The sequence below is a fragment of the Amblyomma americanum genome, chromosome 3 (genome assembly GCF_052857255.1).
Source record: "Amblyomma americanum isolate KBUSLIRL-KWMA chromosome 3, ASM5285725v1, whole genome shotgun sequence".
Lineage (NCBI taxonomy): Eukaryota > Metazoa > Arthropoda > Arachnida > Ixodida > Ixodidae > Amblyomma > Amblyomma americanum.
In genome coordinates this window covers 19,462,554-19,473,714 of record NC_135499.1, presented here as the reverse complement: position 1 = coordinate 19,473,714, position 11,161 = coordinate 19,462,554, and the positions used below count along the sequence as shown (strand labels likewise).

Sequence of the window (11,161 nt, the reverse complement as noted above, 5' to 3'; positions counted from 1 at the left end):
CAGTTATTGTGCCATTACTGAAGCCTGGAAAGCCACCCACTTCCGCTGCTAGCTACAGACCCATAGCACTCACAAGTTGCCTCGCCAAATCTTTCGGAAGTGTGTTGAATATCAGGTTAATGTTTGCCCTCGAAAACCGTGAACTTCTCGACATCCACCAATGCGGGTTTAAAAAAGGATGCTCGACAACTGACCATCTCGTGCGCCTTGAAAACACTGTACGAGAAGCGTTCATACACAGGCAACACTGTCTAGCAGTATTTTTTGACATGGAAAAGGCTTACGACACTACCTGGAGGTTTGGCATTCTCCGCGACCTAGCAGACCTAGGTATACGCGGAAGGATGCTGAACTGCCTGAAAGATTTCCTGTCGGAACGTTCATTTCATGTACGCCTGGGTTCAACACTTTCCGAAGAATTCGTTCAAGAAAACGGAGTACCACAGGGGTGCATTCTGAGTACCACGCTCTTTGTTGTAAAAATGAATTTCATATCGAAAATAATTCCGAAGTCTATCATGTATTCTGTATATGTTAATGACCTTCAGATTGCATGCACATCATGCATCTTATCAACCTGTGAGAGACAGGTACAACTCACATTAAACAGACTAGCGGTTTGGGCAGGCAAAAACGGGTTTAAGTTCTCCCCACAAAAAACAGTTGCAGTTCTTTTCTCGCTCAAAAGAGGCTTGCACAACGTCCCCCCCCCCCCCCCTTCATCTAAATGAAACTATGCTACCAATAAAACAAGAACATAAATTTTTAGGCATAACATTCGACAAAAAACTAACATTCCTGCCACATATAAACACCAGCAAAAAGAAAGCCTCCCAATCCCTGAATATATTAAAAGTACTGTCACGAAAACGCTGGGGATCTGATAGAACATGTCTTTTACAAATCTATAGGTCTGTAGTACGCTCTACTCTAGACTGTGGATGCGTTGTGTATGGGTCCGCGAGGCCATCATATCTAAAACGACTGGACCCAGTGCATAACCTTGGTTTAAGACTTTCAACTGGTGCACACAGAACATCCCCCATAAACAGTCTCTATGTCGAAATCAATGAACCCTCCCTTACAGAGAGAAGAACTATGCTCACATGCACATATGTCCTGAAAATCCGTTCCTTGCCGAAACACCTCTGTTATTCCATAGTTACAAACTACACCTCCAGTACACTATTCAACAACAAACCCCAGTCAGTTAAACCTCTGCTGCTCCGCTTCGAGGATTGTTGCCAAACTGTAGGAATACTGGATACCCTTCCTGATGTCGCCTCAGGGTATGACCCACTGCCCCCATGGTACAGCCTTCCCACTGTGTGTGACTTCACGTTAACGCAATACCGAAAGAAACAAATGCCACACGAGCACATATTACAGGAATACCGGGCACTACAAGAAAAATATGCGAACTACACAGAGTTTTACACTGACGGCTCAAAAACAGCAGATTACGTCGGAAGTGCAGTAGTGCAAGGAAACTGGCAAAAGATATTAAGGCTACCAAACTGTGCATCCATTTTTACTGCGGAGTGTTATGCTGTCTCTGTAGCTGTAAGAAGAATAATAAATAACAGTTTGGAAAAGAGCATAATCTACACAGATTCGCTTAGTCTGCTAACAGCATTACATTCCAGAAATGCAGTCGAACCCTTAGTAGGAAACATAGTACATAACATAGAAAAAGTTACAACACAAGGACGTATCATAAAATTCTGCTGGGTGCCGAGCCATGTTGGAATAGACGGCAATGAATGAGCCGACAAAAGTGCTGCACAAGCTCGCGGGCGTGAAATTAGAAAAGTCAGCGTGCCCCACAAAGACTGCATGAAATTAATACACAGAAATCTGAAGGCTAAATGGCAGACAGCTTGGGATAATGAAATAACCAACAAGCTGCATTTCGTAAAGCCTGTCCTCGGCGAATGGAAGACGTGTACACACCAGGCATGTTTTACAGAAATAATTTTATGTCGTCTCCGCATCAGACACACACACCTGACGCATTTCTTACTAACCAATCAGGACAAGCCTCTTTGTGAAAGATGTGGAGACGAGCTCACAATACACCATATTTTATTATCATGCCCAAAACTCGAAAAACTAAGAAAGAAGTATTTTACTCAGTTTTACAACCAGTGCATCCCATTTCACCCTGCGCTGCTCTTAAGTGATTATGCAATTGTTGATATGTCTTCTGTTTTTAACTTTTTAAGAGAATCGGGTTTTCTTGATAGACTGTGAATTTCCCACTTGTCGTTGACACACCTCGACCACTTTCTCTCTCCTGAAAAGAAGGCCGAGGTGTCTATTTTATTGGTTGGTAGCCTCCAGATCCTTGGCCCCTTAAGGACGGCTGCTGAGGTTACCCGACCTCCTTTGAAGGTTTTAATACTAGCCATCTATCAATCTTGTCTTCGCTCTCTATACTAGGTACAAGGAAATAACTTTTGAAACTTTCTACACCGCTTTTTTTCTTTACTGTAAATTCTAGCGAAAACATTTCCTATATCTCGAGCTTGGCGCATGATAGCCTTAGCTGCTTATGCGCCATTAAACCCAACACAACACAACACATTACTAGCTGTTGGCCATGGTTACTTGGGGAATTTCCTGTCTGAGCTTTGGTGATTTTTGTTCTCCTTCAAAGGCACTGGTGAGTCTTGGTTATTTTGTTCTTGGGTGTTGATTTGTCCATGAGCCAACTCTTGTGATCTGTATGAATTCTTTGGTGCAAGGGTTTCAGAAAGTCAGAGTCCTTTATGCTGCAGGATAAGACAGCACAATTCTTGGCAGGCATCATATTGATGTTTTGTGCTGAGTTTTGCACTGCATACTACAAGTCTCCAGAGAGGCTGTTTTTGAAATGAAATGGCATCTTGCCAAGCATGCATGCATGATTTGACACACTGAACAAATCCTTTGGTAGGACCCAACACATTGCTCTTCTGGTCAACGTGAGCGAATGTGAGGGCTGCCATTTAAACTGCATCAAAGTTCATAAGTGGAAAGCAGGAGTTGTGTCTCCTTATCAATGAAATTTAACTGAGACAAGAGTGCCATCCAAAAAAAAAAGAAATAACACGATGTTTCAGAAACTACTCCGTTCCTGCATCAGGTGTGACTGTGGGCGAGTTGCAGCTTGCCTTTTAAGCCCTTGTTTAGATGGCTGCCAGGTCACTGGCCATGGACTGTGAATGTAAGAAGGGGGAACAGTACCGGGAGCGGTTAATATTCCTCTGTGTCTACTGAACATAACTCAAGTAAGAGTCTCCTGTGTGGGTGCAGCTGAGTGTAAAGATTTTTGTGCCGATAGAGGCATGGTGCATGCACACCATATGAGCCATTTTAGTCCTCTTGGAAGAAGCATAAAAAGAAATGAAAGGGGGAGCCCAGACCAGCAGAGCTTTACCAGGGCTTAAACTAAGCCAATACAAGAGGCGCAAGAAAACACATTTCAGAGGAATGTGAAGAAAGCCAACAGAAAAACAAAGCTAAAGACTAGCCTAAAGTCCAAGTTATTGTATGATGCAGAAAAGAAGAGAAGAAGAAAGCAAGGAACCAAACGACAGCAGTGAGGAAGGTGGGTAAGTAAAAGCAGACATCCAGCAGGTAGCAGCTGAAGACTGTGAAAGAGAAAAGCAGACCAGGTTGGTAATATAAGAGAAGCAGAAGAAAAGAAACATGATAAAAGGATGTGTGTGCATTAAACAGTGCAGCCGAACATATAAAAAAGTGAGAGAATGACACAGATGAAAGGAGGAAAGATGAATGGCATAAAACAAACCATTTAACAAAAGTTGTTGGAGGCACTAAGGAACTTACGCATGAGTAATTCAAAAGCATTTTAATTCTATTTCAATTTCATTCCGATTCTTTTATATTCATTTGTAGTTGGTGCAGATGTAAGTACTAGTACTGACTATTACTGGTTAAGATTTTTCATTTTTTCCACATTGATGACTTCGCACTGTTTTGACTGATTGTGTGTTCTGTGACGCCAATTTTTCGGGCCACTCTTTAGAACTGCATTTTTGGCAACACCGGCTTTCTGCTGAAGTTATCTAATGCTATGGCATTAAAAGGCGTATGTAGACACCAGAGGAAAGAAAGGACCCGCTACAAGTAGGTGAGCTGGGAGAGGGGGGAGAAAAATAGACAGCGGTAAAGTGGCAGAAGCGAAAAAAAGAGAAAGAAATAAAAGGCAGCAGCAGACCATTGAGTTTAAAGACAAAATGTTCTTATTTAAGAAGAATTGCCAGAATGAAAGTGTAGTGCCGAAAAAGTGAGCATGTCCATCACATTACAGCGCTGTGGGAATTGAACTAAAGCACTAACAAAAAGGGCAAAATGGGATGCAAAAACGAAGAGGAAAAAAAACAATAAATGTGAGGTGAAAACAAGTGCAGGGAGTGTAAACAAATACTACAAAAATAAAAAGCAAGAATGGGGCACAAATAAAACTGAAAAATATGGGCAGGTAGAGAAGACTGCCATCACTGCTACAGATTTAGACAACACATGGACCAAAGGAGTTAGCGGAAAGATGTAGAAAAGGTAGCTAAGCTATAAATATATGTGAATGGAATTGCATGAAATACAGGAAAAGAATCTAATGTTGTTGGTAAACAGTTTGAAAAGTTGCACAAAAAAGGAAAGGAAAAGAGGGAGAAATGAATACGAAATAAGGCATAACAGTGGTGGTGGGATGCCACATTGGTGGACTACATGTGGTTTTTTTTTTTTTTTTGTAGCTGAGCCCACTTATATCATGATTGTCACGTGCCATTCGTTCATTATATTCCTATGTTTGCAGCAAGTGGGCTAGACACTACAAATCCGACCTTCCTATGCATTTTTGTTGGCGTGCTTTTACACGATTTGCAGGAGTCACCCGGCAAGTTTCCACCCTGGTTGGCATGTTTTGGCCTCTGTGCCAATTTTCACCTCAGTTAGGCAGTGGCGTGAGTAGCACGCAAATCGCAATCGACATGCCCGTTGTCACTCTTGGCAGTGGTTAATGCGTACGGCATGCAAACGGTCTCCTTGTGCAGCAGCAGGACACATTTGTCCCACCTGCTTCAAGAGCTAGGAAACAAAAAGCTATGCACCATGTTTTGGCATGCAGAGTACTATCATACAAGCCGCTCAGTGTGTTTTTATATTCACTAATAGGCCTCCTTTGTGTTGTTTCTGTTTTTAAAAGCATGGGTTCACAGTTTCACAAGATCCATCTTGACGCGAAAAAAAAAAAAATTGGGAAATAATTGAGCTTTTGAGACCTTCCCATCAGTCAACTCGCCCATACTAGTTCTTGAAGCAGTTTTAAATTCAAATAATACAAGTAATCTAACAGGTCCAACAGATTGAGAGGAGGACACATAGCACATTTAGGCTCTTCTTAACCAAGTCATTGGTTCAACTGTGCACCCTTTTTTCTACAAAATCATTAGTCGAAACAGCTTGAAAATGATGAAGGAATTATTAGTCATTCTTAATGCAATTTCACCATTGGTATGCATGTGAGACATGCACCATTTAAAGTGTTACTGTGCAAAGGCCAGCCAATCAAACTTTCAGTGAAAAGCACGCCAATGCTTCATGCACATATACAGCAGTAGTGGCCATGCTTATGCAGCCATAGCGAGAAGCAGATTTTGGGACAGTCGGCGAGTTTAGTGCACGCACAGTGCAAGAGAAAGTGCTTTGTGAGATGCAGCTCTCGTTATGGTGGAATACAAAAGCAGGTGGCTGTGCAGATAAACCCCTCATCTTGCTAGCACATAGGTTGCCAGTGTCTTTGAAAACCCTTTCAAAGACCTGGAGAGGCCTGCAGTTTCTGTGGTTCCTTGAAAACCCTTCACTTTTTTGTATTCTAAAAGGCATCAGCCATAATGCTTGCCCTGAGTAATTTTTTTTTCCTTATCAAAATGGTCATGTTATGGAGAACTCCACTAGTCTATAGCTTTGGTGCAGGGCTACACCCTGAATGAAAACAACTGAATTCCCCACGGAGTGACTCAGCACTGGCAATGAATGCGTGTGCGCATATGTGTTCATGCCTGAGTATGACTCCTGAATGGGAGTTAATCGTGAAGAGGGCTTTTCTTGTTTTTTGTGCCACACTTTGGTTAGTGCCAGTAAGCGATCTTATTTCTTCAATGCCTTTCTCCCTAGAGGGACCATGAAATGATATTTACTGAGGTCAGGAAAACCGCATGAGTGATCTGTATTCCATGGCTCGGCACGGCACAATCGGCGATCAGAAATGATGCTCCTCCTCTCCCTCCTTGGCCCATACAAGCCAGTGCAGCAGAAGAAAAAGAACAGTGGGGACTGCACCCCGTCGCGCCCAATTAGAAGGCTCGCTCTGGTTCCCCCCTCTATGCCAGCAAGGTGAAGACGCGCAGTAAGGTGTCGTCTTAATCTGTTGCAAGCAGCAATTATAAGAAATTTTTTGTCCAAACTAGGGTCCTACTGTGGAATGTCAATACACGTTAAAGAACCTCAGGTGGTAGAAATTTCCGGAGCCTTCCACTATGATGTCCCTCATAGCCTGAGTCTCTTTGAGACGTTAAACCCCTATAAATCAAACCAAAACGGGGTCCACCCACAGTTTTTGTTTGATTCAAATACTGACAAAGACCACCTCTATGGATTTGTTACTTTAGAATATGACCATCGGAATCATTTCAGGGTCCCTTTATTAAACTTTCAGTTGTGCCTGTGTTCTTTTCCCTGTTGACTTTTACAATCCTTCCATGCTCATTGGAGGCTGCATGCCCAAGCACATAAAATGAATACAGTGCCCAACCAATTTTTTGGACTCCAGGGAGTCCAGACTTTGATTTTTGGACTAATGTGGATGCCAGTGGTACTATGGAGATTTTTTCCAACAGGGCATGTAATGCGAAGGCAACATAACTGATGGTCGTTAGATGTAACGGGGTGGATTCCAAGAGAAAGGAAGTGTAGCAGGGGGCGGGAGAAAGTTAGGTGGGCGGTTGAGATTAGAAAGCTTGTGGGGACAGAGTGGACAGCATTAATTGAAGGGGCCTTTGCTCTGCAGTGGGCATAGTCAGGCTGATAATGATGTTGAAATTGGACAGACTGGCTTGGGCAGGCTCAGCTATTTGTTTTCATTGTCGCCACTCAAGTTAAATGCCACACTCTTCGTTGCCATCGAGGTGGCCTACAAAGAGGAGCGCACAACTCATGTAAAACGGGACAGAAGTGTCCTCCGTGGCTTAGACGATTGTGACGGCTGTGGTGCGCAGTCAGCGTGGGGTTGGGGATGCAGCTGGAGGTGCTCGCTGCTGCTCCCACCTTCCTAGCAGTTCCCTCTTTTAATCTTTGCGACCATTTGTTTCTTTAAGAGACAAATTGTTTTCACTTCTCACGGCACGTTCGCGGTAAAATCTGCGGCGTCTCTCTTAGCCTGGTATTGTTAACATGATCTGTTGCACTTTTGAATGCCTGACTCTGACTTAAATACAATATAATATTATCACTTGCAAACGAAATGTGGTGAAATGGCAATGTTTGCAATTTTTCAGGTTGGTTTTTCGCATGAATGGGATTTCTCTTAAGGTCACGGATTATTCAGACTCATCAGTTAATCAGATTGTTTATCAGGTCCCGCCAAGTCAAGAAAAATCGATTGTGATTATACCCCAGCCAGGTGATGTAGTTGGATCTAGGCATACTGCTTGTCGGTGTCATTAGGCTCTGTCAAATGTCTCATGTTCATTGCTCTTGAGCTGCTTGCCTTGACCATGCACCTCATCACCTTTGTTTCAGTCCATTGCCATATGGAAAAGAGTGTGCCAGTGCTTTGAGGAAATGTGCCGACTTGAAGACGGGGCCATGCCACCTGAGGAGCATTCGACCAGTGTGGAGTGTGTACCTTCAGTGGACATAGCAGACAGTGTTATGCACTGAGAACGCGGTGCCATTTGACTGTTTTTATCTTCTCTTTTCTTTTTTGACCTGTATGTCCTGTGCAGTCATTCCTTTGGCACCATTCGTGTCTGATGAAATAAACATGTTGTGTACAGTCGCCTATGCGCCTCATAGGCATGGCCTCTTGCTGAGAGGTGAACGACGTCGATGCTATAGGGAGTGAATGCTCATCGCTGCAGCATGGGCGGGCGACGCTGAGATCACTGGGCCAGGAAGGGCCGGCACAACTTGCCAGGGGGAGGAACAAGCGGCTGTAGAACAGAAGTCGGTGAATAAACTGTCCTGATTTTTTCAGGCAACAAGGCAGAAGTGGCAGCATCATCTGCGGAGACGGTGTGAGCCGCTGAAGTACTGTGCCGCGTTGAAATGATAGCACGTCAAAGTGCTCTGAAAACGCCACCGTTGGAGTGTCTAAGAGGTGCTCATCACGTGGCGGGAGCGGAAGCTAGTCAAAGAGCGCACAGGGTAGCGCCCACCAGACTAGCAAGTCGCACCAAACCTGAGGGATGCCTTTGACGTCCTATTGTGAGCAAAAGTTATGAGATCCCTGCCAGCACATATCGATTCATGCCAAGCTGCATAGGAGCACCACCTGATGAAGCACACATGGTGTTGAGACAAGCACACTGGGGCATGCCGATCACGAGCTGCTTGAGATCGGCATGATGGCTGAATGGCTGGGGGCCAAAGCAGCGATGCGCTGGCTCAGTGGCGGGCTGCAGTAGCTCAGATCCAGTGTCACCAAGTATGTAGTTCCAGTGACCACATTTATTTCCCCGTTGTGAGTCGGGCGCCAGGGAGGCCACATCTGTGAGGCTGGCAGCAGGGTTCATTCTCCAGTGCCAGTCCGACTCTTCTTCCTTCCGCATGCCTATGCAGTGGCTCTGCAAGTCTTCTAAATGTTATCATAATGAATCAATCATAACTATAAAACATTACAAATATATTTCATGCACAGGAGTCAAAACTTTCTCACCATTTTGACAGTAAAGATGTTTTTTACTTAGCAGTACTTGCAACTAATTCTCTGATTGTGCCTGCCATAGATTGCATGCACAACCCCATTATTGTGTGAGAAAGCTTTTCTTATTACCCATACACCGCTATCATTGATGTGACACATTCAAGTAATGCAAACACAAACTGAACAAGCGGGGGGGGGGGGGGACCTCTGGGAGCTTGCCAAGCTTTATCCATACGAAGACGAGTCCTCCTGATATGTTGGCAAGCTGCCTGGGGCTTCCCCCTCCTTTGTTCACTTTGTTGCAAGAAACCTATCTACCTACCCTCTTTATACTGTGGACCCTTAATTAATGGCTGTATAAGCCGTGGTATCTCTATGAAGGTATCAAAACGCGGCCGCGGCGGTCGGGTTCGAACCAGGGTATTCCGGTCGCGTTTCAGTGGAGGCGAAACGCAAAAGGCTCCCGTGTGCTGTCCGATGTCTACATCGGTGCACATTAGATCCCCATGTTATTGAACTTATTCCGGAGCCCTCCACTACAGCACCTCTTCCTTCTCTCAGTTTCTTCTTTATCCCTTCCCTTATGGCGTGGCTCCTGTGTCCGCTGAGATGTAAGACAGGTACTGCACCATTTCCTTTCCCCAACAAGCAATTTAATTTAATTAGTAGCCAAGCACTCTAACCGGGGGCTCAGGATTGCAGAAAGAATTTAAAAATGGTTTTTTTGGGGGAAACAAAATGGCGCAGTATCTGTCTCACATGGCGGACGCATGAACCGCACTGTAAAGGAAGGGATTCAGAAAGGAAAGGTGCCGTAATGGACGGCTCCGGAGACCACTGAGGATTTTAATGTGCACTGACGTCGCACAGCACGCGGGCGTCGTGTTTCGCCTCCATCCAAACGCGGTCGAATTTGAACCCGGGTACTCCAGATCAGTAGCTGAGCACCCTAATGGTGGCCGATCATGTGATCAAATTGCTGCAGCATCGTGAAAAATGTGGTCCCCCATCACTTGACCGCGCGCGCGCAGTCGTAGGGCCGGCACGGCAGCCATTTTACCCATCGCGTGGGCGTTCCGCTGTATAGACGACTTGCAGCACCGCATTGTGGCAGCTTCCATCTTTGGTCACGTGATCAGGCCGCCATTACACGCCTCCTGACTGCTCGGTGCCTGCCTCAAGCGCTAGGAATGGAGCCATTAGAGCAGAATCAGAAAGAGGATCTACCCGCGGAACTCGGGAAAAGAATAAAAACCTTGCAGATACCAAGAAACATGCATCCCGAATACCACAAATCAAGAATAGCAAGATACATCCAGGATGGGTATGGAAAAGGGGCAGGAGTTGCATAATTCGAACCCGGGTACTTTAGATCAGTACCTGAGCACCCTAATGGCGGCCGATCATGTGATCAAATTGCTGCAGCATCGTGAAAAATTTGGTCCACCATCACTTGACCGCACGCGCAGTCGTAGGGCCGGCACGGCAGCCAGTTTACCCATTGCGCTGGCGTTCCGCTATGAATGGATACGGCTGAACCCTTTAAATCGGGCGGTGGCTCAAGCCACCTAGCCATGTCTTGTGAAATTTTACTCCTGTCTTGCCTTTTTGCCACCAATCGTATAACCTTCGCTTGGTTACTTCTAACCTCTTAAAATCCACTTTCCCTTCACTATCCTTAAACCCCAATGCCTTGGGTAAGTCAGCCCCGCTGCTTTCCACTGTAGGGTGAAGCCCTTTACAGAACAGTATCAGGTGTTCGGCCGTTTCCTCCTCTCCGCACGCAATGCACAAAGTGTCTATCTCATGGTACCTGACTCTATACGTCTTAGTCCACAAAACTCCAGTGCTGGCCTCAAACAACAAAGAGCTTCCCCTACAATTATCATAGATATTTTTTTTGACAATTTCCTGTCTAAAGGTCCGGTATGTTCCCGGTGCCAATTTCGTCAGCATCCCTGTTTTCCACAGAGCTCTCTCTGTTTCTTTAACCTTTTTCTTAACCGATAATTGCTGATTTGCCCCCTTACTGCTGTCCAGATATTTGCTTGTCAATTTTCTAGTTCGCTTTCTCCATTTCGTGTCAACATTCTTTATATACAGGTATCTGAAAACTTTCCTAGCCCACTGCTTTTCCTCCATCTTTCTCAATCGTTCCTCAAATGCTATCTTACTGCTAGCCTCTCTGCTCTCGAAAGACGCCCATCCCATATCCCCCTGTACCCC

The 11,161-nt window shown here is 45.0% G+C and overlaps 1 long non-coding RNA gene across 1 annotated transcript; it reads left to right on the top strand.

Moving 5' to 3' along the window:
• The first annotated feature begins 7 nt into the window (after positions 1-7).
• On the top strand, positions 8-8,068 carry LOC144124467 (uncharacterized). The gene is made up of 2 exons (XR_013313190.1): positions 8-3,659; positions 7,810-8,068. It is a non-coding gene; the product is annotated as an uncharacterized LOC144124467 (long non-coding RNA).
• Positions 8,069-11,161: the final 3,093 nt, after the last annotated feature.